At 33.6% G+C, this 25,705-nt stretch overlaps 1 protein-coding gene across 3 annotated transcripts in view; it reads right to left on the bottom strand.

Moving 5' to 3' along the window:
- Window positions 1-25,705, bottom strand: part of THSD7A (thrombospondin type 1 domain containing 7A) — a 671,418-nt gene that overhangs the window by 449,016 nt on the left and 196,697 nt on the right. The window lies entirely within an intron of this gene.

Consider the following 25,705-nt stretch of genomic DNA (forward strand, 5'->3'; position numbering starts at 1 on the left):
GGCAGAGACAAAAATATTATATACACTATTTTCTTTTTTACCATGACTTAGAGTATACCAACGTTTTTGAAACAGAAAATAATAATGCAAACTTTTCACTTAAAGTCCCACATTTTGGATATCTTCAAATACGACTTTTCAAGGAAACATTTAAAATAATAGATTCGCTTATCAATTAAATGCAAAGTTCCCAGGCATTCTCCTAAATGTGTGGAATCTAATCAATTAAACAGAAGACTTAAAGAAATCTCACTGCTGCATAACCATTTAAATATGGATATGCATGGCTTAGGAATCATATATAAGTTGAAGAGAATCAATATAAGAGCTAATTTTCTCCCTAAATCACACTGATTTCCTAGAAATCAGCCAAAATTTTGGAGTGCTCACAGTTTGACAACGTTAGCATCATATGCACAGTATTGTTCAATCATTGTCACACACATTCTTCAATCATGTTACGATAGTTTGAAATCCATCAAAATTAAACTAGTCTTCATCAAGTCAAATGTACGTGCATTAAGTGAAAAGAGTCAAGATTGATATTATCTCTTTATTTATTTGAAAGGAAAATGACCGTCCAAGAAGCAGAAAGTTTCCTGGTCTGTAAGAGTCCATGTTTCTAGGATTCTGATTTTGACAGGATGACCTGACCTGATTTCACATTCACTATAAAATCAGACATAAAGGCTAACAGATAAAAATTTCCAGTACTACTTAATTTTTTTTTCATTTTGGAAACTCCAATTTCAACATAACAGTTTACTTTTCCTTCAAAGACATTTAGTAGTTGTTTTATTCCATCTAGTACCAAGAAGACTTGAGGTTTAAAAGTTAAAATTTTACGCTAAAAAAAAAATGCCAAAAGAATCAGAACAGACGATGTCAAATAATGAGATGCGGCAATTTCACCAGCAGGACACTGGATTTTTAAAACGTCATGTAAAGTATCCAAACATAAAAGCATCCTTCAGTTTTAGTAAGAAATCAAGTTACACTGGTCTATTCTTCCTGCAAGTTTCCAAAATAGGAAATGTTTTTCCAAGGTTCTTTCAATTAGTTATATATTGCGAGAATGACTCAGTGATTCTCAAAGAAATCTGGCATTGTACTTCTATACCTGGGTTCATGAGACACAACAGCTCCCTGACTCAACACCCTGGAATATATTCTCCGCTGAAAGCACAGGGATGATTCAGTATTTACTATCTCAGCCTTTACATGAATGTTTTACTGTACTCCAGGAAGTTACAAAACACTGGGACTATACAAAATTTTATTTTTCCATTTACTTCCATTTCAGAGTATCTCTTTAATGGAAAGATTAAAATAACTCTGGGGATTCAGAGAAGAACATTAAGAATGAATAAAGGATTGACATACAAGTAATCTTAATGGAATTAAAACAGGTATGCTTTACTGAGTAAAGACTGAGACAAAATTAAAGTGTAACAATTGTTTGCAGACATCTGGATGGTTTCAAGAGATAGATAAGCTCCTTTGCCTACTCTAAGCAAACATATCTGTGAAAATAACAACAAAATATACAGGAAATTATGCTAACAAGTACTAAAAACTTTAAAGGTGTGATATTGTAATAACTTGAAAGAAATGAAATCTGGTTCAGAATTAAAATTATGCCAGATGGAGAGCTAAATGACATACATATTCACATACCTATGCTTACAATTTTAGTGGAAAACTCATCATTTGAATACGAATCCAACACTACAATCATTTTATAATGAAGAAACCTTTGTGAATTAGAAAGGCATTTGTTGTATGAAAGAGAGAAACTAAAGTAGTTTTAAATTAACATATCTCATAGACAAAATGTTAAGTTTTTACTTTTGAAAACAGATCCAATTTTGACACTAAGGCCCAATATTATTGATGATAAATGAACAAAAGTTAATTCAGTGAACAGGCTGACTTCTCTTTAAGTCAACTAGAGTATATAATTTTTTTATCTTCTACAAAAATTAAATTTCAAAAATACGTGTGCAAGTCTATACATCCGAATGACTTCCTTTTTAAGAAATGTTACAATATAGAGTTTATGTGTGCTAGAGGATAATAATGGTGAATGTCACCTACATATGCTAGGCTCTGATCTCGAGTATTTTACAGAGATAACTCATTCTGTGCTCACAGCAACCTTAAGAGACAGCTATTTACTGCTACAATTTTACAGATGACCAAACTGAGGCAGAGGAAAGTTAAGTAACTTTCTCAAAGATAGAAAAACAGGCAGAGCTGGGATTTACATCTGGGCAGCTGGGTTCCGGATCCTCTATCTCAATCCACTATACTAAACTGTCCACTAGAATAATCTGAACCATATTCAAGTTGGGCTACCATCAAAATTGAATCGCCATTTATATAACTAAAAAAGTTCCTGTGTAAAAATGGTGATACAATATTAGCATCACCCTTTATCTTTTGGAAAATCACCTCATAGACAATGAAAGGGGAGCATATAGAAATGTAAATATTAGCTTTGATAAATGTAAACCACAGAACAGATAAAAGGGCACAAACCAAACTATGGCGCAAAATTAAAATCTCACGTTTGCCATGGCAGAAATGGGATGCACAGGTTGAAGTTGGGAACACATATGCAAACCATATCTGAGAGCATTTCTCAGGCCCTATTTCCCTACAGGGAAGAAGGGAATCTTTTATTGTGTGCAATACTACAGTTGCACATCTCCATTCGCTTAAGATACAGAAAAACAAATATAAACATAACACCCTAGGTCATTAGCAAAAATTTGTTTGGCTGGAATATTCCCCTGGGCCTCCATAATTAAAAAAAGACAAACAAGCCACCTCTTTAAAGGATAGATCCAGTAAAGAGCCCATAACAAGTATATAAAAATACTGCAAGAAAAGAAAAAAAAGTGGCACATGAAGAAAATTCACTATAAAAAGAATTTCAAGCACACTAGCTTCCTTGGGCTGCCGTAACATATTATCAGAAAGTGGTTGGCTTATTACAGCAGAAATTTATTCTCTCACAAATCTAGAGGCTAGAAATCCAAATCAAGATGTTGACAGGGCCATGATCTCTCCAAAGGCTCTAGAGAAGAATCCTTCCTTGCCTCTTCCTAACTTCTGACGTTTGCCAGCAACCTTTTGAATTCCTGGGCTTGCAGCTGCATCACTCCAACTTCTGCCTCTCTTGTCACATGGATTTTCCTAGTGTGTTTCTCTGTGTCTTCACATGGCCTTCTTATAAGGATATCAGTCATTGGTTTTAGGGCCCACCCTAATTCTTTATGACCTCATCTTAACTAGCTACATATGCAAAGACCCTATTTCCAAATAAACTCACATTCTGAGGCTCTGGATGAACACGAATTTTGAGGGAACACTATTCAACTCAGCATACCAAGGAATACATGAAAACTGTCCAAAAGCTTCTCTATAAACTTAAAAAATTGAATAAAGATATTACTTTCATGAATCAAGAGTACCAAGCAAAAGTGTAAAAATTTAGAGAAGAGATGGTGAGAAAACAGAGAGAAAATGCATACTAAAAGAGCTCTGGGAAGATGTGACATTAAAATTAAAACATCATAGAAACTAAGGGCAAATTAGAATGAGCCTGACAGAAACAAATTAAAGAACATGAAAACAGGAAGTTCCTAAGGAAGAAAATAAATAATGGAACATAATTAATATTTACAGATATACAAATAAGTCTTAAAATACAAGTACATTTGAATCTATGCATTGGTAGAAAAATTTAATACTGGGGAAAAAATGGCCAGAATGGGCAATATGCAAATATATCCTACTAAAGTTATCAGTAACTAGAATCAAAGAAACCATCATTTATGGAGCCAGATAGATGATCAAAGAACATATAAGGGGAAAAATTTTGGAATAGTCTCAGACATCTTCATCTCAACCTTCAATATCTACATACAGTGGAACAATTTCCACAAATTCTTAAGTGAAACCAAGTATGAGCCAAGAATTTGCACCCAGGCAACATGCAAGAGTTTTAACTATGTAAAAACTTTGGGAGTAATGTTCCCATAAACCTTTCCTGAATAAGCAATTTGAGTCAACTAAGACTCAAAGAGATGACTAAGAAAACTAAAGCAATAAGACAATTGGTGATTATTAAATCTATCTAACAATATTATGCTCCCATAGTACACCTGAAGCAACTATATGTAATTAAAATGAGAAGGAAAACATGATGCAGAAAGCACTACACAAAGTTGAAAAGGAAAGAGTGTAAAAAGACGGAGATAACATAAATATATTAATCTTTTATACTTAGTATTATCAATAGATACATATTTTAAAGCTTACCAATCAAGAAACAGTAGCACAAGCTTATTAAATTGTATATAGGTAAATTCTAAGAAAAAATATAATTGACTAAAGGTGGACATATACAAAGAAGTGGGGTGAAGAGGAAGAGGATTATTTTGTCAGTAGTCTTAGTAGACAATAGAACATACTATAAATAAAACAGAATTTATAAATGTATTGTTTTGATTTCCTAGGTTAAAATATTATAACAATTATAAATATCTGTAGATACATAACATTCATAAAGCAAAAACTATATGTGACATAAGACAAACTATATTGAGACAAATTAGCAATATAAGACTGATTTACACTTCTCATTCATTTTCAGATTAATCGAATGATTATGAATATAGAGCGCCTAAAAAAACAATGAAGAAAACAGAAAACATCTTCTTTGATAGCGTCAAAGCAATAGTCACAAAAATGATTAGCATAATTTGTAGAACAAAGAAAGACTATATATTCCATAGGAATGTAGTATCTTTTCAAGAATAAGCAATTTAAAGCAAATATATCACAGGTTTCAAGTCTTGTAATTTATGTTAGTGATTATCACTGTTAGCTCTGTCTGAGTCTCAAGTGATATTGTCTATAATGTTGCACTTCTAAAGCAGTTATCTTTGATATAGTGGGTATAGGACAATAGTATTAAAAAATCAGGATGACACAACACTTCTATTTGACCCTCAAGTAATAATTAGGAGTATCCTCATTTTTGTTTTCCAATCATTTTCTGAGGCACTTTCACTTCTGCAAAATATTGACAATGTATTACCGATGACTAACAATTTACCTATCACCCAAGAGATAATGAATGGACGTGGAATTAAATATTTACTGAAATCATTCCATTTACTACTTGACTGGCCTAGGCAAACAGGATTATACCCACTTTGAAAACAACTATGATCTAGCATATATTTATAATAATTATTTGTTCTCAAACCTATACTTCCTGCATTATCAGAACTTCCTTGAGAGCAGAGACCATATGAGTTGTTTGCCCATTATCTTGCACAGTTCATTACACATAACAGAACCTTATCAATATTTCTTGAGTTAAATTATTTTTACCAATAGGCAAAGATATTTGCCAGAATAAGCAACACTTGATGTTTCGTCCAAAACAAAGATAAAAAAAAAATTTGACATAAGGGAAATAGAAAGGAGAAGTAAAGTACTTAATTTTTGCTTAGGCTAACTGCCCAATTCTAATTAGGCCACAGGCACATGGGCCTCCACTTATTTTCATGCTTCCTTTAAACCCTAGAGATAACACAGCAGAGAACATGGCAGCCAAGCAAACCACATGGGAACCAGTAGACCACAACCTAATTTGCACTGAAAATTTATGCCAGCAATATCAGCTTCTATCTTTATGTTACTCTGTCTTCAGAACCTCAAAGTTTTAATAAAATTTACCATTTGCCTTTGTGTTTATCATTGTTAAATGTAAATGTTAGATGAAACCATAATTAAATGTATCAAAGAAATTTAAGATAGAAGCTCACTATAACAAAGAAAAATTTTTAAATCCTGTCTTCCAAAAATCCCATTACTATTAATATGTTTTAAATATTATTGACTATTGAAAGTAATTTCATAGTTAGGCCACACTGGTTTTATTTAAACAAGGCACCTGTAGTATACTCTAATAATAAGTATTCAAAATTAAGATGTTAAATAAAGCCTTGACTTTCTATTCTTTGCAACATAGTAAACCATCTTTGTAAAATTTTAGGGGTATTTAACATCTGTGTGTTGAATAATTTGATCATATACTTGATAAAGGAGTGAATGATCCAGAAGCAGAGTTGGGAGCAAAAGTATGGCCATCTGAATCTCAGTTCAGCACTCTTTTTCTAGACTAGGAGGCAGGTGAAATCTAAAAGAGCTAGATGCAATTTACTTAGTTATCATCTATATCTAAATTTCATTAGGTTAAAAACACTATGTAAAGTGTTGAGATGAAAATGCTAACAATCATTTAAATATTATCTCAATTCATATGCCTTTAAATAAATATTTAATTTAAAAAAACAGATAATCATGAATACTTTCATTTTCCTGCATCTTTCAACCTAACCTAACCACTATATTGCGATAAAAAAATTAGCAATCCGTGAAGATCAGGTAAATTTAGTCAGTACTTAATAGTTTAGAATATGTATTCCTCTAATTAATAAATAAGAATAAAATAAAAAGCTTGTATATTTGCTGTTTTTTGTTTTCTAAAATTCTTTGTTGTAGCATCTGGCCTAGAAAGCTTGCAAACGTTGCTGTCTGGACAGAGATATGACCAACCACCCAGAGGCGAAATCCCAAAACATTAGCAGTTTTCAGTAATTCACTGCTCCAACCACCAGTCTGCCATTGTCATAGCTTTTCCTTTTAATGAATCAACTATCACATTAGTCACGTTGACCTTGTGGAACCCAGCTTTAATATTTTATAAAATTTTTATATAAATTTAGTGTTTAAAAAGGTGTGATAAAGAGATCTACAGAAGAAAACAGAAAAATACTATAAAATTAGTGAATGTGGTAAAAAGAAACTGGATGTTGGCAGCATTGAAAATGTTTTTAGATTTATATAATAAATTTGGCTATTAACAAATTATTTTAAACAAATTGATAAAGCTTGAGTTAAATCAACGTAAAAAATTATTTTTTTTACTAAAATCTCTCCCATGAAATCATATTCATGATTATGAGTACCTAATGAGCAAGCAATTAGTATTATAAGAGATTTATGGACTTCAATGTTTTGAAATAAGTGGAATGCAGGTGAAAAAATATAATAATATCCACAAAAAAATGATTCAGTTTTAAATTCAGGGTTTCTGAAACTAATTTTGGACTTCTCCATTTTGAACAAAAGAAAAAAGAAAAATTTACCTAAAAGCATGCTGTGATTTCTATTGATCTGGTACTACTGGAGCTCACCACACTTTATCCTGTCACTTAATTTCACTTTTGACATTTTGGTCTTCAGGGCACAAATCCCTGGAGCAAATGTCACTTCAATAGCTTCCTTTGCTCAAGGAAGAAATCTTTGGGAATGGGTCCCCAATGGCAATTTGGACAGCTGTTTCCATTTTACAATGTTTTCTCACAGACAATGAAAAGAGTCAAAGGGAACCACAGTGACAAACACAGTTCCCAACAGATCACTAGGTACTTAGACAGAAGTTGTAATGACCAAATAGCACACATACAGTACACAATTGCTTCAACAAGCGGGCCCTAGTGAGTAATGTACCTTTAGATGTAAACTGCTAGTGTGTACAGAAATAAGTATTTTGAATTATATTTTGCACTTTTCTTTCATTTCTTTGACTTAACTGCTTTGGCATCACTGACTTTTGATTATATGGGGCATATTATGGGAGGAAGTTCTAATAGAAATGAGTTGGAATGATGAAATTAATAGATTTTCAGTTTACAGACATAAAAGACAAGTAATGAAAGAGGTAGTGCCGATATTGCAAGTTTATTATGGTTTCACAATAAGCTATTTGAAATCTGGAGAATCAGAAAACAGCAGTCATATTCAGTCAAACAACATGCAAGTTCAAAAGAAGAGATATGCTTCTCAGCAGGAACTAACAGGGAACTATCCTGAAAATTAAAATCTTTTCATTAGGAAATCTTACTTTCTGGCCTCTTGATGTCAGATAAAAATTGGGGTGGATTGTTCAACACAGATAATAAATTAAATTAGCAAACTGGCTTTGATGGTTAGTCTGAAAAAGACTATTTAGATTTACCCTACAATCTAGAAATGAGATTTGCTACTCAAGAAGGAATACACTCTTTAATTGGGAGAAGGACTGTCTCAGTCCTTTCTTTATTCTGCATTTTGTCTGTAGAAGAACATGCTTCTTTTTAAGCTTTCTATTACCACCTGTATGCTGACAACACCCAGTTCTACATTTCCTCCGCCCATCTCTCCAGAGCTCATCCCACGGGCGACAATGGTGAATAAAATTAATGATTGGTTTTGATTGAATTATTTAATAAATATAACAAAAATAATAAATTCTAGCTGTTAACAATTACTCTTACCATCATCTCCTACTAACAATTTGACAAATATATAACAGAATATAAGGGGAGAATACACACTAGTAAATATAAGAATTTTCTCACTACAAATGTTAACATAAAATCTTAAAAATTAGCCAAAAGTAAAGAATAAAAATATTTGAGGTCTGGATGATACTATGTTTCCCTTTAGAGGTTAAATTTGGTTTTCTGCCAGGCATGTAGGGGACCGGACATTGCAAATGATCTTAATTCAGTCAGGAATCAAGAAGACTGAAGTTGAGGGATATTCTGGGATTCTGAGGCCAAATTATTGTTATTATACAATGATTTACACATCCTATCTTTTTCACAAAAATAGATTTTGACAACTATAAATTTTTAGGATTTATTGACAGCTCTTACATCTACTGTTTCCCCATTTTTAATAGAATTTTTATCTTACAGCACCTCAGTTTTTAAAGCAGGGCTTGCATATCTGAAAATGTCTTTGTTGCTTTCTCTACCCTTTTCAAGCCTTTCTAATGAAAACTACATTTCTCTATCATTTCCTGGCATTTAATATTGAATGAGAGAAGTCAGATCCCAGCCTGGTTTTGTTTGTTTGTAGGTAACCATTTTTACTCCTTTGAATCATGTAGGAGTTTTCTTGATCATTTTAGCCAAGATATGTGGCCATAACATTTCAATTTGGAGCATTTTTTAATTTATTATCTAAGAAGTTCCTTTTATTCTGCATGTAAAAGCATTTCTTCATGCCAGTACAGGTTTATTCTTTGTTTTTTGTCCATTTTTACTAAGTCCCTCTTCAGTTATGCTGTATAACCATATTATGTCTTTCTTTGTCGTCCATGTAAATCATTTTTCCTCTTCTGTTTTATTCCTTTGCAGATTAGGATAGCTTCTCTTACTTGCTTGCTTTTTTTTTTTCTTTTCATTTTACAAATTGATTTCTATGGCATCGATTCTACCTTTAACTTTTTCCAGTGTGGATTTTACTTCTGGTATTGGGTTTTCTGTTTCTTTTCTCTTGACTCTGTGTCCTTTTCTTGTTCTCATTTTTGTCATTCTATCCATTCTTTATGCACTATTATCTCCATTTCAAGAAGACAAGTTGGATTGTACTCTCTTGAGAATTACTTATTTTTTTCTTATTCAAGCATTCATAATAAAAGTATACGTTTCTTTTGAGCTTTTCAAACATCATTCTCTTTTCTTTGCTCAGCAATAATTTACAAGGATGCTACATTCTTTTCCTCTCCTTAGTCATTCCCCAGAAATGATGTTGGCCCACTCTTATTATTTGTCAGTACCAGTAGTAGAGTGAGTGGTTGGTCCTTGATCTATTTCTATCCTTTGTGTTGTGATCCCTGTCAAAATCTATGGCTCAAAATTTGCACAATGCTTCTTATTCCTACTAGATTTTCACCTAGGTACCTCTATTGTCCTGAGGCATACACTTTCCTGTTATCTAAGATCTAATAACCTTACTTCTTGATAACATAGTGTATCTTGGAATATATTGATACCATTGGTGGGTCTGCTATCTTCTCAAGCCTTATCTGCAAGCCTTCTATTTCTCTTTAAGTTATTTTCTGAGTGAGAGTCTGCCCAGATACAGAAAGATGATAGTTGGGGAAATTGGAAGGAAAACATCAAGGATTCTGTTTGTCTCATGAAGTAGTTTCAAGAGTTACAGAGGAATAAGTGACAAGTTCTTTGTTTTATTTTTGCTCTAAGTTTCTGAAACAAGGTACAGATTTTGGGAGGAAGTAATGACAAAGCATATTCTTGCTTTTCTTCAGGTGTTCCATTTCAGATAAAAGAAAGCAAGAGAAAAGAAATCTTGTTCCAAGTCTGGGTAGATTTCATTTAATCCACTTCCATCTGTTCATAATAGTCAACTTTTACCAGAATCCAACATTAGGTTTTCCATTAAATCTTTGCTATCAGAGTTATCAATTCTCTTGTTCTTCAGGAGTATTTCAGTGAGAAGAGAAGCAAAACTCTGCTAGGTTGGCTGGTCAGATGCTGCTTTAATATGGATGATTCAGGCAACATTATTTCTAATTAGTTTTTCTACAAGATGCCAGCAACTGCTATATAGTTAAGAGCAAGTTAAAGTTTGCCACTTAAGGTGTGATAAATGCTTGCCACAGGCTCTTGATTTAATAACTAGACAAATCTATAGAACTAGCTCAAATAAGTTGTACTAAAAGAGCAAGTATTGAAGCAGAGTATCATTTTTCTTTCACTGACCTACTTCATACCTCTACTTTTGAAGTTAACAAAGAGAAAAGCAAATAGGATAGAAAGAATGATCAAAGAGGTGGGAGCAGCTGGAGTAGCAAACAACAAGTCTCACTCACAGACATATTTCAGCATTTTTCTTAGTAGAAGAAGGAAAAATAATACTGAAGTATATCTCTAAGTCCTCCATCATAGTTCTAAATATTGGGAACAGCCTTAAACAAAGAAGATATGTGTGTTGAATATTGTGGTATACTGTCCATAACTCCCTTTTGGATCTAGGAACTCATTCATCCACCTGCGAGTGTTGCCTGCTGATGTCTCAGAGCTGAATTTTTCCCCAGGAATGGTCTTCTGTCGAAAAGAGCATACCCATTCTAAGTGGTTTAGACTTCCAAAAATGTCTCTTACTTTACCAGCTAACATGAAGAGCAAGTGTGCCATCATTCATTTACTCTTTTCCAAAGAAAGTAAAATTTTCTCTATCCTAAGCAAGACTAGGCATTTTTTCAAGTTCTCTCTTTTTCTATTTTAATTTTCTACCTCAATTTCACAGTCTGAAATTTAAAGAAATACCATTACCAAGTATGGGTGTGCCATAGTCATCTAAAGAACAAACAAGGAAATTCACTCCTTCTGCCAATATTTATCAAACCACATTGACCACTATTGGCTTTTGGAAGGTGGATCACAAAATCAAGTAGCCGTAGCCCTCCCCTTGCTTCAATGCTTGTCCTACATTGCAGAAATATTACCAAGTTCTTGTTTCTCATCTAGACAACAAGGTTTATTGAGAGAGGAGACAGAGACCAGCCATGTGCACCTTTATACCCCCAGAGCACAACAGTGACTGGAATAGAAAAGATATTCAGAAAAAGCTGGTTAAACATATACATTAAAAAAAGGAGAACACATTTGGGGATAGGTTATCGTAAACATTCCTAAGAATATTGCAGAATTGATGTTCAATTTTATAAAGAATTGCAGCAATTCTAGAAAGAAATTAAACTTCATAATATAGAGTAAATCTTGATAAGATTTAGAAAGTTAAAAGCATTCATGGCATTAAAAGTATTAAAGCAAAAGGTATGGAGTTTTAAAAGTAGACTAATATCTTAATAATCAAGTAATTAATGGAATCCATTAGCTAATAATTCAATAAAAGTAAGACAATAGAAGACCTAAAAAGAGACTAATAAATATATGTTAGTTCAGTAAACGAAATGAGAAAATGTGACTGAAAGATCACATTTTACTTAAGAGAAACATAAATCATACTATAATGAGTTAAATCACACCAAATATTAAACAGGCCAGCTTGTCCAGATTTCTTTCAGTTGAGATTTTAGATAAATCAAAATATTTGACAGATTTTTTTTACTATTTTGGTGAAAAATTTAGAAAATTAAAAATTTAATGAAGCTATCATCTAAAAGCACTTTGTGATTGAAAAGTACATTGCCCCTAATAAAATTGGTTAACAAATAAAAGGTTGTTTTTTTATAGCGGTTTGCTAAATTTTATATGGAAGTGATAGTAAGAAAGGCATAATACAGTATACCATTTGTCCTTATTTACTTGAATAGCAAACTACCCATGTTTTACTTAGAGTGAGAAAATCATCAAATGTTTAATCAAAGCTGCCTTGGAAAATAATAAAATGAAGTTATGTATTTCCTTAGAACTGTTTAAAAACATTTAATTTTTAAGTCTTATCAACAACATAGAAATAAAATAATGTGTAAGATTTCAAACTGGTAATCACTAATTATGAGATGTGCCAACGTAATTAATAGTTGTCCGCAGACCTCCTTATCACATAATTCACTTGTCAGAAAATTATTCAGATAGGTAAAATGTTTTTTAAGTAGGCAGGTATTAACTAGACCATTACAGAGCTATCTCATAGTATTATTTTTAGTTTTTAAATAACGTAACAATGACTTTACACCTAGAATCCAGTAATACAATGGAAATTTTGTGTGAAAACCTTTGCTCTAGGTCAGACTATTTTCTTTTAACAATGCGTTTAAAATCTGTAGTCAAGTCTTAAACTAACTGAGGTATCCAAGCACGGGAACAGCAGAGCAAAGCCAAATCAGGCAACAGACCTGAAACGATGTGGGCATCAAGAAGGTAAGGGGAAAACAAATGCCTAAAAATGATGTCCATATGACATCAAAATAACGTAAAATAATTGGGGCTAAGAATCATGTTTCAAGGATTTCATATTTAGATTACAGTCCTTTCCCAAATGTGCGTTGCCATTTAAGTTAATCAAAGCTCTTGGGCCCAGGGCTTTACAAATATCTGTGATGAAAGACCAATCTTTTTTTTTCTATCCATTATAGACAAATACACATATAAATTGTATCATCTTGGTTTTAAGTGGAAATACAAATGGCAATGATTAAAAATACGCTCATTAATGAAAATTAATGACTATAACATTGTTATATACTATAAGAATATTAGAAGTGCTAAACCTGAAGGGAGGTAATTACATTACAATTACTTTTTGAACTATTTTTACAATGAGAAGACTAACAAAGAAAGAGGCCCACATTTTGGGTGGGCAAATACTATAATGCAGGTTTGATAATTGACAGCTCCCACCCAAGCCTCTGGTAGACACTGCTATTGATTATGTCCCTTTTAAACCACTAAGAAGAGATGTGGCTTCTCAGTCTTTTCCCATACAGCACTCCAGACAGCCAGCTCTAATTGATCAGTGTTGACAGGAGACAAGTGCCGTGGAGAGAAATGAAAAATTATGACAGGAATAAAAACTATAACAAGACCTATTCGAACCCTACTTTGTTTCTGTCTTTACAATTAAACATATGAACATAACAGCATATAAGAAACTTGCTTAAGTGAAAAGGTGTAATGGAATAGTCAAGCTAATATGATTGAGCACATAGCTCCAAGCCAAATCAGTCATCTTCCAGGATATTGCGATAACATAGAAATGTGATTATGGAAATATAAAGATCAACTTTAGACTGAAGCAGTCAGTGAAGATTAAACAGAAAACCTGGAAGCCCTATTTAAATCGATTGAAAAGAACTAGTTATTCCATATATGTCACAAAGCAACAAAAAATATGTAGAAAAATAAAAGAATCTTCAGGAAGATTTTGAATTAAGAACATATTGATTGCGATTAATAAATTCAGTTTTCATTAATCAAGTCCCAATAAATGTTTAGTCCCCTTTTTCACTGTTTTCCTAATCTGCTCATCTGATATTTCCTAGAAAAGGCTTTGCTTCACACAGGTATTATGAGTGTACACTGGACTCCTGAAGTTTGCAGAGGAATATTTGAGTAGCCTTATTCACAAGGACCTCCGTGTCTCTCTATAGAGAGAGACTGCTTGGCTGGAAGAGCAGGTTTCAGGTTGTATCTTGTGACTAGGATTTGGACTGAAAATGCACCCCTAATGTTTATATGGGTGGAATAATCAGAAAGAGGTAAGACATTGAGGAAAAGTGTATAAGGGTTTTCCAGAGAAATATAACATATATATATTGGTGTCTCTTGTTAGTTAGAGAAAATCATAAACTTGGGTCCTATTTATTTGGTTCTTAGACCAGGCAAATTTGTAAAATCAACAAAATTTATTATGTCTCATCTGTGCCCCAATCTTCAGTCAAAGCTGCTATTACTCAAATCCCCTGTTACAACAGAAAATTCTAATAAAATAATTCATATTGTTCTATGAATTATTAATAACATCCTAACATCATCCCTTCAGGCAATGCTTACTCCATGAAAAGCAGGGTTACATTTATCAAATTTTAGGGAAATAGGTGAGAATGAGTCATATTTATTGGAAAGACTATCTTTGCAAGCAGGAGAGATTTCTTGGTCCCTTTTAAAATATACTGTGAAGGAAACTGCTCACTGCGAGACTATTTAATACCAGCATTGTCCTCATCAAATTCAACCCTACTTCAGGCAAATTCCAGAGTTTTATAACCTCAAATGATCTTTAGCAGAAGACTGGGTACTTAGTTTTTGCTGCAAAACTTAGGAAAGTCAGTTTAGAATGACAGGCTTCCACAGAATTTATTTACTAAAATTACCAGGGACCAACTTAGATAAGTCTTATTTTCTTCTCTATCACTAATAAATTTGGAAAATTTAGTGAGATTTTGCATAGAAGAGATGCTAAGATTTGTTCAACATCTTCCCTGTGCTGCATATATTAGATGCATTATTCAATTTAATCATCAAAATAATTTTATAAAGAAGGCACTATTATTCTCATTTATATAAGGTGAAAGTAAGACTTTAGGTATGGAATAACTTTTCCAATGTCAGAGAGTAAGGAATGGAGCTCAGTTTAAAAGCCGGGTATGTCTTTTCCCAAAGCCTGAGCTTTTGAACTGCATATATGTCCTCTAAAGAAGAAATCTTAACATGAACAAAAATAGTAAAAAAGTGACAAATATAAATTGTATAAAAACAACCACATAGGAAAACAAAATCTGCTGGGATACACACCTGAAAGTACATAGTGCTCTATAAATAAAACTGAAAATAAATCATGCTTATTTGAGGCAGCATAACAATAGACACTAAATGAATGAAAAATAGAATACAGAGTGCAAAAAACACACTCTGGTTCATGAATTCATCATGTTCATGGTAACAGTTCTCCCTAATGCCAAGAAAACCATTCTCAGTGTGTAAATGCAACATTTATGCCAAAACAGCAGGAGCCCATGAGTGCCAAAACAGTAGCAGCAGGGGCATTTGCAGCAACTGTATCCTTCCAAGCTGAGAATGGAGCTGAGCTCCCAGGCAAGGAGACATGCTTTAGCAAGTAAGGAAGCTAGCCCAGGGACAGAATCCAAGAAGCAATCTACGGGAGGATTAAGAATCCTACACGATCTGGGCCATCAGAAACTGGCACCTTTGACACAAAAGGTGCAGGATGTGTGATAAATCATAATTTTCTGATTCATTCACATTTATTTACAAGAAAAGAGATGAGGAATCTAGAGAAAATTATCTATTAGTACTTATTTTTCAAATTAGAATTTACAAGTCAGTAGGGAGTATTAATCCACCAAACAGATGGTACAAAATCAGGTATGAGATGACTGCTACAGAGGGAAACACTAATTGAAATGACAAAATTTCACTCTTTTGTTGTTTCATATTCCACTTAAAAATGTAGGTTGTTTGTACACCTCAAACGAAAAAGTGCTTTGCATTTTACCTGCATAGTGTGTACCTTAACAAAATTTGGGTCTAGAAAACATTTAAAATATAGTACCTAATAAAATTGATAGTAATATATGCATTAGTAAATCAGATAAAATATATCTTAGTACTTTAACTTTTTTCTTAGGATGTGAGCCTTATCAATAGTTGAGTAATTAATTATGCATTATATTTTATGACAAATCTTTCTTTGAATATCATTCCTAACACATACGTGTTACTCACTTAACTGAATTAAAGACACAGACCACTAAGAGAGAGAATCTAAAATGTTGTAATTTACCATAGCATCCCTAGCCCCAAATAAGATCTTACTTAGTCCTGAAGACTAAAAGGTAAAATTGTGAGAACCCTATAAATATATAAAGCCAAAGGTTTCGGGGGTCGGGGAAGGAAAGAAATGAAATTCACATCTTCTGCCCTTTTGTATCAATTTTATATCAATGCTCAATTATAAATTGTTTCATTCAACTGGCGAATAGATGCTGGAGTCCCATTAAAAGAGAAATGTGGAAGATAGCTAATGGGTATTGGAGTGTGACTGAACTTTCGTTTCTTAGTAGCCCCTGTTGCAGGAAATCCAACTCTCTTTGAGGTAAGATCTTATTAATTTGCATTTAAGATTTATCAGTAATAATGGACGTTCAAATGGATAGTAGGGAATTCCCAGAGAACAGGCAAGAACAAATATCTGCCAGCATTTTCAAGCTATTCTGCCAAATAAGGGATTTTTCTCTAAAATGTATTTACTAAGACGTTGCCAAGTTTGAAGTGTACTAGGATTTCTACTCCTTGCCCTGGAAGGGATTCCAGAATAAAATGTCTTATAAAATGATATTTGCGCTAAGTAACTTTTATAAAAACAGTTAATATCATGACCAAGGTATTTACTATTAAAGAATAATATACATGATCCCAAAATATATTTTTCTAATTTTTAACAAAAATCATACTAAGAGGAAACAAAATTTTACAGAAGGGTAAAAGTCCCAAGACTCTTGACATTTACGTCAACTTTGTACTTTTTTCAAGAATATTTAAAATAGATGAAAGAAGTCCAGCCTTCACAAATAGCATGGACTGAGATGACAGTATCAATGAAAATATTACATCAGAATAATTCATCTATTGGAATGGATAGTAACAAAAACCAAATGCTAATAAAATCCAGTATCTGAAAATTGAGGCTTGTATTGTATTAATAAATTTCACCAAAATATTTGGTGATAGACACCATTTTTCCTGTTTTAAAATGAAGAATCTGAAATAGAAAATTTCAACATTTTATGTTCAAAGATTAATTTTGAGATGCTAAGAAAAGCCAGGAAGTCTCATCCTAAACACCCTAAATGGCACCAGTGCTGAAGCTTTGATTTAAACCCAGAAATTCCCCATGTCAATTTCTACCTTAAATTCTGAACAATTGATTTTCTATTAAATCATATTCATTATAAAACTTTAACCTGCAGCTAACGGACCTTTTAGTACTGAATGTACAAAATAAAACACTAGCCATCTGTTAAAATCATCTTTCCACCTTTTACTGAAAAAATTTTATTACTTGGTAGAATTTCTCCATCTTCCAGGAATAAAGGACATAAGAAACTTCCATTGTTCAAGCTGACTGGGCTGCCAGATAGAAACCTCATCAGTCACTGAGTTGCCCTTGAGCGGCATAGTTTTATGATATTTCTAAAGAGTCTTTTTGCCTGAAAATGTTCTTCCACTTAAGAAATGCACTCTGGAAGTAGACACATTTTCCCTCTATTCTATTCTCAGGCAAAAAAAAAAAAAAAAGGTATTTTTCTTTACTGCCTTTCTTTGTTTTCCAAAAGCATGTTCAATAAACCATTCTGTCAAGAGAAAGAGCAAAGGGCTCAATTCAATAAAAAATTGCAGTGATTATGCTATGCAATTTTGCTCCTGCTACTTTATCACAATTTGCCATTCAAGTAGACACTGCTGTGCTCACGGCTCTGGGGGTGGGTTTGGGGATGGGGGTGGGGGATTCTATCAACTGTGCTGCAAGGTTATTTTATACCAGAAAGATACAAGTCCAATTTGAGAATGTGTCTATGTCAGATTGCCAGCAGTCCTTGCATCATAAACCAAAGTCATGACTTCATGCAACACAAAACAACGAAAATGGGTCATTATCAAGTAACATTTATTTACCTAGATAATCTCAAGGACTGAGTTAATCCCTGACTGTTAAATAAGAAGCTGCGTAGTTCTTTCAGGCCTCAGGTAGGGTTTAACCAGTTACAGCTCTCTATTACTCTCCACCTAAGGCCATTCTAGGGGGTGTGAAAAACTAGGGAGGAGCTCAGGCTTGAAGGGATGATGCAGTTGGCTTGTTGCGCATATAGAATTGAAAGGGAAAAGAGCAAGAGAGAGAGTCTCCAACCCTCCCGGATGATCTAGGTCTCCTTTCAATTAGGCTATTTTGCTGAAAACTATGTACCTTCATTAGTGACTAATGTTAACATAGCAACGATTTCTAAAAACATCTTTGTGCATGTGCTGCAAGTTGCACTGTGCTTCTAACTGTTATGGGTCACTATAAAAGATTAAGACATTTCACATTCTTTTTATTCACACTAAATGTGCAAAACCTGGCATATCCTATATTTATAGTACATCTCAATTCAGACTAGTCATATTTCAAGTGCCCACGAGCTACATGTGACTAATTGCTGCTATGCTGAAGAGTGACACTCTAGAATCTTACAGGTAAAGTTAGACATGTAAAAAGTCAAAATATTATAAATACGCTAAGCTCTCTAAAATACTCTTGGAATTCAAAAGAGGTAGAAAGTATCCATCTGGAGGATCAGGGACAGTTCATGAGTGTATCTGTTCTGTTGTATTAGTATCTGGTCGTGGTTTTAATGGCAAAGACATAAGAAACTGGATTCACTAGGGGACAAAAATACATAAACCTTGAAAGTAGAAAAGTAGAGTGTATGTGAGGAAGAAAATGCATTATGGGATGTCTGGAGGTGACTTTCAGGTAAGAGGACAATAAGATATGTGGAAGCTAGCTTGAGGCTTTTACTCCTTAATAAGTGAAACATAACGATGAGCTGAACAGTACTGAAAAGGAAAAGATCCTGAACATCCAGAATTAGAAGGTCTTTGGCATCCAAGCAAAAGTTTACCACCAAGGAATTCTGATATTTTGACTCTGTGAAAGCAGAAAAATAAGGTCACTAAACAGATGAGAGATGGCAAGAAAGAAAAATCGATGAAATAGACCAAAAATAAGAGAATTAGAGTTTGGATATATTAAAGTTGAGACAGTAATAAATAAATGGATGCAAATCTTCAAGGAGATTTTGGAGGGGCAGAATTGCATTTCATAATGGATATCATGGCTAGATTGCAGAACTAGGGGTTACACACAAAGAAGTAGATATTGGAATTATGAAAGTTGATAGGATGCATAAAAGATAAAATGTGAAAGAAAAACAACAGAACCATGAAGAATGCCATATCCAAAAGTCTGCAAGGAGATTAGAAGAGAGGAGAGGAAAGATACAGCAGATAGATAAAAATCAAAATGCTATTTATCTTGGAAGTCCCATAAGTACGATGCCTCAGAGGTTATTCACAAAATCTTGGGGGCCGGCTCCATGGAGCAGCGATTAAGTTCACACGCTCTGCTTCAGCAGCCTGGAGTTCACTGGTTCAGATCCTGGGTGTGGACCTAGGCACCATGTATCAAGCCATGCTGTGGCAGGTGTCCCACATATAAAGTAGAGGAAGATGGGCATGGATGTTAGCTCAGGGCCAGTCTTCCTCAGCAAAAAAAGAGGAGGATTCGAGGCAGATGTTAGCTCAGGGCTAGTTGTTCTCAAAAAAAAAAATCTTAATTTGTGGACTTCCAAGTCACATGGTAAGGTAAGCACTTGCCCCCTCCATTACTATACACCACAACAACATCATGGAAATATTCAATGAAACATAAAAAGAAATACTAGAATACACAAATGTGTTTCATACTGTTACACTCTGAATCACATTTTGATTTAGAAAAACAAAACATGGAAGAACATTTATTGCCTGAAATAGGTTGAGCCATATAAACAAAGAATTTTGGTATAATTATACTCTAGACATTTTCATTTTGCATATATTCCATTAGATATCCTACCAAGAAAACAAGAGAGAAGTTGGGGGAGTGAAGGATAAGAAGTGTGGTTTTAGTTGAGAAGGTATGTACCAAAGAAAATTTTATCTAAAGCCAGAATATGACCGAGAGCTGTGCAAACTAAACTAACCCCCTCTGAATAGCTGAAAAGACTTGATCTTCACAAAAGAAGACTGAAATTGGGGGACACTGACATTTAATTAACCATACCTTGTGAGAAACACTGAGTCTGCACAGTTCTTACCTCAGAGATGTTGATAAAGCCATCAAAAAAATGTAACCATGCAAAAGAAAGCCCTGAAATACTTGCAGAATAAAGGCATCAAGAATAAGATCTGGAAGATCCAGAATACACACATATTTGACATGGAAATTGCAGGAATGAGGAAAAAAAATGTTGGAGATGCAAGGAAAACATTAAGCTGAGAAAAGTGGTAAATATGTAGGTAAATGTAAATCGATTATTGTTCTATGGAACAATGATAATAAAGTACTGGACAAGAACATTTGTGTCAGGAGAGGGGAGACCAGTGTTAGCTCATTCTATAGTACTTGCATTCTTTGGGAAAATGGTAAAGATGTTGATAGACTATACATCCAGATGAGTAACACATGTTTCAATAGTAATCTCTAAAAGAACAAAAATGAAGTGTGCAACTTCAAAGTTAGTTAAGAGGAAAAGTAAGGGAGGAATGGGAAAATATATTCAATTAATAAAAAACAAAGACTGGATTAAAAAAATAACCCTTCCAAGTATCAGTGAGGTTGGGACAAAATACCATCTTATACTTCTTACAGGACCAATAATTATTTAACTTGTTCTTGTTTGTACACTCAAGTAGTGAGATTGGGAGAGTTCTGATTTTTATATGATTTTTAAGTGATTTTCTACTCTTGAGATACTTTAAAACATTTTATACAGTTAACATATATTTGTTTACTAAAGGCATTATAAAAGTGTACAATAATTTGTAGCTATCACTAAGAGGATAAATAGGTGCAAAATTTCTGGTGAGCGCATCAACAGTATTAATAGCACTTAAAATGGATGTTCTCTTTTCCTTTAGAGCAATGTATAATAGGGATTTTATCATGGAATGAGAAAATTTTTTTTAATATTTCTGTTGACTTATTTATAATAGCAAATGTCTGTAAACAACTGAAATATTCAAATAAAGGGATCCAGTTAAATAAACTGCAGATCATCTTTATAATTAAATAGTATGCATACATTAAAGATAATATATCACAGAAGGTTATCAGTGGCATGGGAAAATGTTGAATATATGAGTTAAATAAAAGATTTCATAAGAGTATGTACTACATGATACATTATTAAAGATACATACACTGCAAGGCAAAAAGTGATCTTCTTGTGTTCTCCTTTAAGAATTTTCTATTTTCCAAATCTTCTGCAATAATCCTGTATTGCTTTTGTGATAATTACAAAATGGAGTCAACCATAATTTGACTACACAATATTATATGTCATTGTGCAAATAGCATTAACATTAATAAACAAGATTTCTCATTTTTTGCATATAATCAGAAAACCATGACTTAAAAACCTATCAGAACTCACGTAATATGAAACTCATTCCAAGAAAATACGCTATAATGTGGTGTTGATCCACACAAATCAACTGTCACAGAGACTGTTTCAGGATCTAAGCTTCAGCTAACTAACAATAAAAGTGATTGTGTCACAAATGTGTAGGTATTTATATGACAACACGCTATTCTGGAAGACTTCTCTAGCACTTTTTGTGTGGTATTTATTCTGTGCGTGAATTCTTAGATGAAATTCTCAAAAGTCTTTTTTCATCCCCTGTGTCTCAGTGACCATCATGAAAAATTATGCAGGACAAATATGTACATAATCCACTTTAACAGCAATTTCCTTTTAACATTATCTGTCTTGTACCTCCTAACATTAACAAAGAACAACATGATCATTTTAAGGAAGAAGGAAGAGTATAATCGGTTTCAAAAATATATTTGGCTCTAATTTTAATTCTTAGAATTTTAGGATTCAAAACATCTAGGATTTTAAAATATTTCAATTTTTGATAAAATTTGTAGGAACCAATCAGAAAATAATGAATCTTCTTCAAAGCTTACCTGTTAAAATTCTGCTTGCCATTTGGCCATGCATATTCTATAAATATCAATTTTACTGGTTGACTTAGTAATAAGCACTTTGTGTAAATAAAAACATAATTTTTTCATCTTTAAGTTGGATTCTTTAATAAGTGCCTTCTACAACTGAATACAATGCTCTGCCTTTCCTTTATCCAACTGATGCACTAGAGGGTGGATGCCATTGTTTCAGAGATTTCTTACCGTTATATTTTAATTGCCCAGGTGCTCCTTATAGAAACATGTATTTCTAGGAAATCAATGACCAAAAAAGAAAAATATAAAACAAAATTCATACATTGATACTTTTAGAGGGAGAATTTTTAAAGATTTACAAATCAAACAGCTGTTCAAATAAATAATGTATGCTGCAGCTGGCTCTTACAGGAGCCTGAGTGCCCAATAGGAGCAGATGTCCCAGTTCTACAAATATGCCAGCAGAGGAAGGTCCTAAATTGACATGGAAACAAATTGTGATGCAAGCCTACAAGTGAGCATTTGATTATAGAAATAGATTGAAGATATTTTCCTAAAAATTTCTGTAGACATCAGAGTGAAGTGCTTTTTAGCTAAAAGATATGAAAATATCCTACAGCCTCTAAAGAGTGAACTGATCTCCACACTGATTTTATGTTTGTTTGTTTTAGATAAGCTCTTTCTCTGCTATACTTGCAAGGGGATGGGTTTTTTTCAATTTAAAAATGCATTTAGAATCTAGAGTGACGGCAATTCAGACAATTGACATGGATCTGTCTGTAGTGACATTTATTAGTAGCGATTTAATGAGGACCTGTTTGAGCCTAGAACTGCTGGTAAAGTAAATACCAAGACAAAAAATCTCAAACTGAAAATTTAATGAAAATGTTAAAATATGGGGGCCGGCCCGGTGGCACAGCGGTTAAGTTTGCACGTTCCGCTTCGGCGGCCCAGGGTTCGCCAGTTCGGATCCCTGGTGCAGACACGGCACCGCATGGCAAAAGCTATGCTGTGGCAGGCGTCCCACGTAAAAAGTAGAGGAAGATGGGCATGGATGTTAGCTCAGGGCCAGTCTTCCTCAGCAAAAAGAAGAGGATTGGCAGTAGTTAGCTCAGGGCTAATCTTCCTCAAAAATAAAATAAATAAAAATTAAAAACTAAAAATAATTAAATTAAATTAAAAAATATATATAAGTTCTGTCCTTAAGAATATCCACCTAATGGGGAAAAGAGATTTGGACAAAGAATATATTACTCCAAAGAGTGAAGGGTGGATAAGAAAAAATAGTAGCATGGATGAGTAATATGGTGAGCAGGGGAGGAGGTCAGAGAAGTTCCAGCTAAGGAGATGATGATCTTGATAGACACTCACAGAGTAAGCAACATAGTTGTAGGGGAAAGTATTCTAGGCAGAAGGAATAACATGTGCAAGGTCAGGCATGTGTGAAGTAGCATAGTAAATAGGTTTGGAATGACTGAAACACAAGGTACAAAATGGAAACAACAGTCTGAGGAGGAAGACAGGAGAGGTCATAAATGACCTTGTATGCTTGCTAACGAGTTTAGATTTTTATCCTATGAGCAGTGGAAATCTACTTAAAGTTTTTTGAGAGGTAGAACAACATGTACTGGATTTTTTTTACTTTAGGAAGGTAAACTTCCTCCATTTCACTGTACTGAGAATGAAATAGAGGGTGAATATACTTATTAATACACTTATTAATTAATAAATAATTAATACGCTTATTACACACTGGAGGATAGATGGGAAGACACCTGAAGTCATCCACACAAGATGAAGATTTGAGCTAACGCAGTGAGAACATAGGTCATTTCCTTGGTCAAAACCAATCTATGCCTCCTCATTGACTCTAAATAAGGGCCAAATTCTTGGTTTGAGTGTTAAGTTTCTCATAAATTTGAATCAACCTTCCCTTTTAACCTATTAAACTACTCCCACCTATATTCCCATACCAACTCCACTTCAGCACACTGGATCAATGGTCCAAAATAAGATCTTGTCTTCCCCATCTGTGTGTCTCGTAAACTCAGCCACTCATCTTTATCCAGCTAAATTATTTACAGCCCTTCACGGATGTGTTTCAGATCACTTTGGTTTTATCCCCTGTAATTCCTAGAACAATATCATCACATGGTAGAATCTCAATAAATGTTTTGTGAATTTGACTCTCTTGCCTCAGTACCTGAGGAAACTGAAACTCAAAATAGTTCACTTGTTTATCAAGATAAAATAGCTAGTTCATGGCAAAGTCATGAGTAGAATTCAATCCCAGACTTCTTTTTTGACCATATTATGAGGCTCTAAATTCTAACAGTCAAATTGCTTCCACCTACATGTTCCTCCAGCACTATAAGCTTAATACAGTCATACCCAAATTAACTGGCTTCTCAACTATTTCCTATCTCACATGCTCTTGTCAGTATCTGTGAAATAAATCACCAATGACACAGTCATCTACAATTAAAACCTCAAAGTCAGCTTGAAGTCATCTACTCCCATTCATGACTTCAATTACTCCCCACGTTCTGTCAATTCTATCTCTTCGTTTCTCTTTGTTCCATTTTACTCTATGCTGGACTTTTGAAATGAGATCTTAACTGCTCTCCCTAATGCCACTAAACCCCCTCTTCATCCAATTTATTCTATATACCAAGATAAACTAATCTTCATAAAGTACAATGTTGACCAGACAACTGCAATAGGAAAATAAAGTTTCAATGCCATTAAATACTGTTTTAAAGTGTTTAGCTAATACAATTAGCCAAGAAAATTAAATATTTGAAAGTATATTGAAAAAGAAGAAAATATATTTTCTTTGGGGATGACATTATTGAAACAGAATATACCATTCTCAACAGTAATAATTTTCAAAATTATGAAATACCTGAAGATTATAACATAAAAATGTCCTTATACTGAAAATAAACAAAAAAAATGAACTACATAAGGTTATACAACAATGTTGGAAAAGAAAAATCGGGAGAATAAAAACGCTTGAGTAAGTGGAGATAAACTCCATTTTCTTGAAAGAATATTATAATAATATCGCAGGATAAAAATTAATATATAATGCAATTTTAATGTTTACCATTTTTTTATTGCTTTTGTTTTGGGAACCAGAAAATAACTTTAAAGTGAATAAATAACACATGTCCAAAAAAGCTGAGAAACGTTTGGAAAAAATCAATAGTGTAAAGGAAATCTGTTCTACCAGTTTAGTAGTTTACTATTGCTGTGCTACAAATTACCATGAAATTAGGTGCTTAAAACAATGCCCATTTATTACCTCACAGTTCTTTCAGTCAGAAGTTCAGCAGCGCTTAGGTGGGCTCTCTGCTAGGGTATCACAAATCAAAGAGTCAGCTGGCTGAATTCTCATCTGGAGCTTGGAGTCTCTTCCAAGCTTATTCCCGTTATCAGCAGAATCCAGCTCTTTGTAGTCATAGGACCGAAATTGCCCTTTGTTTGCTGTTAGCCAGGGAGCACTCTCAGTTCCTAGAGGTCACTCTTGGGTTCTTGGCCCATGGCCCCAACCATCTGAGCAAAGGAG

The sequence above is a fragment of the Equus caballus genome, chromosome 4 (genome assembly GCF_041296265.1).
Source record: "Equus caballus isolate H_3958 breed thoroughbred chromosome 4, TB-T2T, whole genome shotgun sequence".
NCBI classification, from domain to species: Eukaryota; Metazoa; Chordata; class Mammalia; order Perissodactyla; family Equidae; genus Equus; species Equus caballus.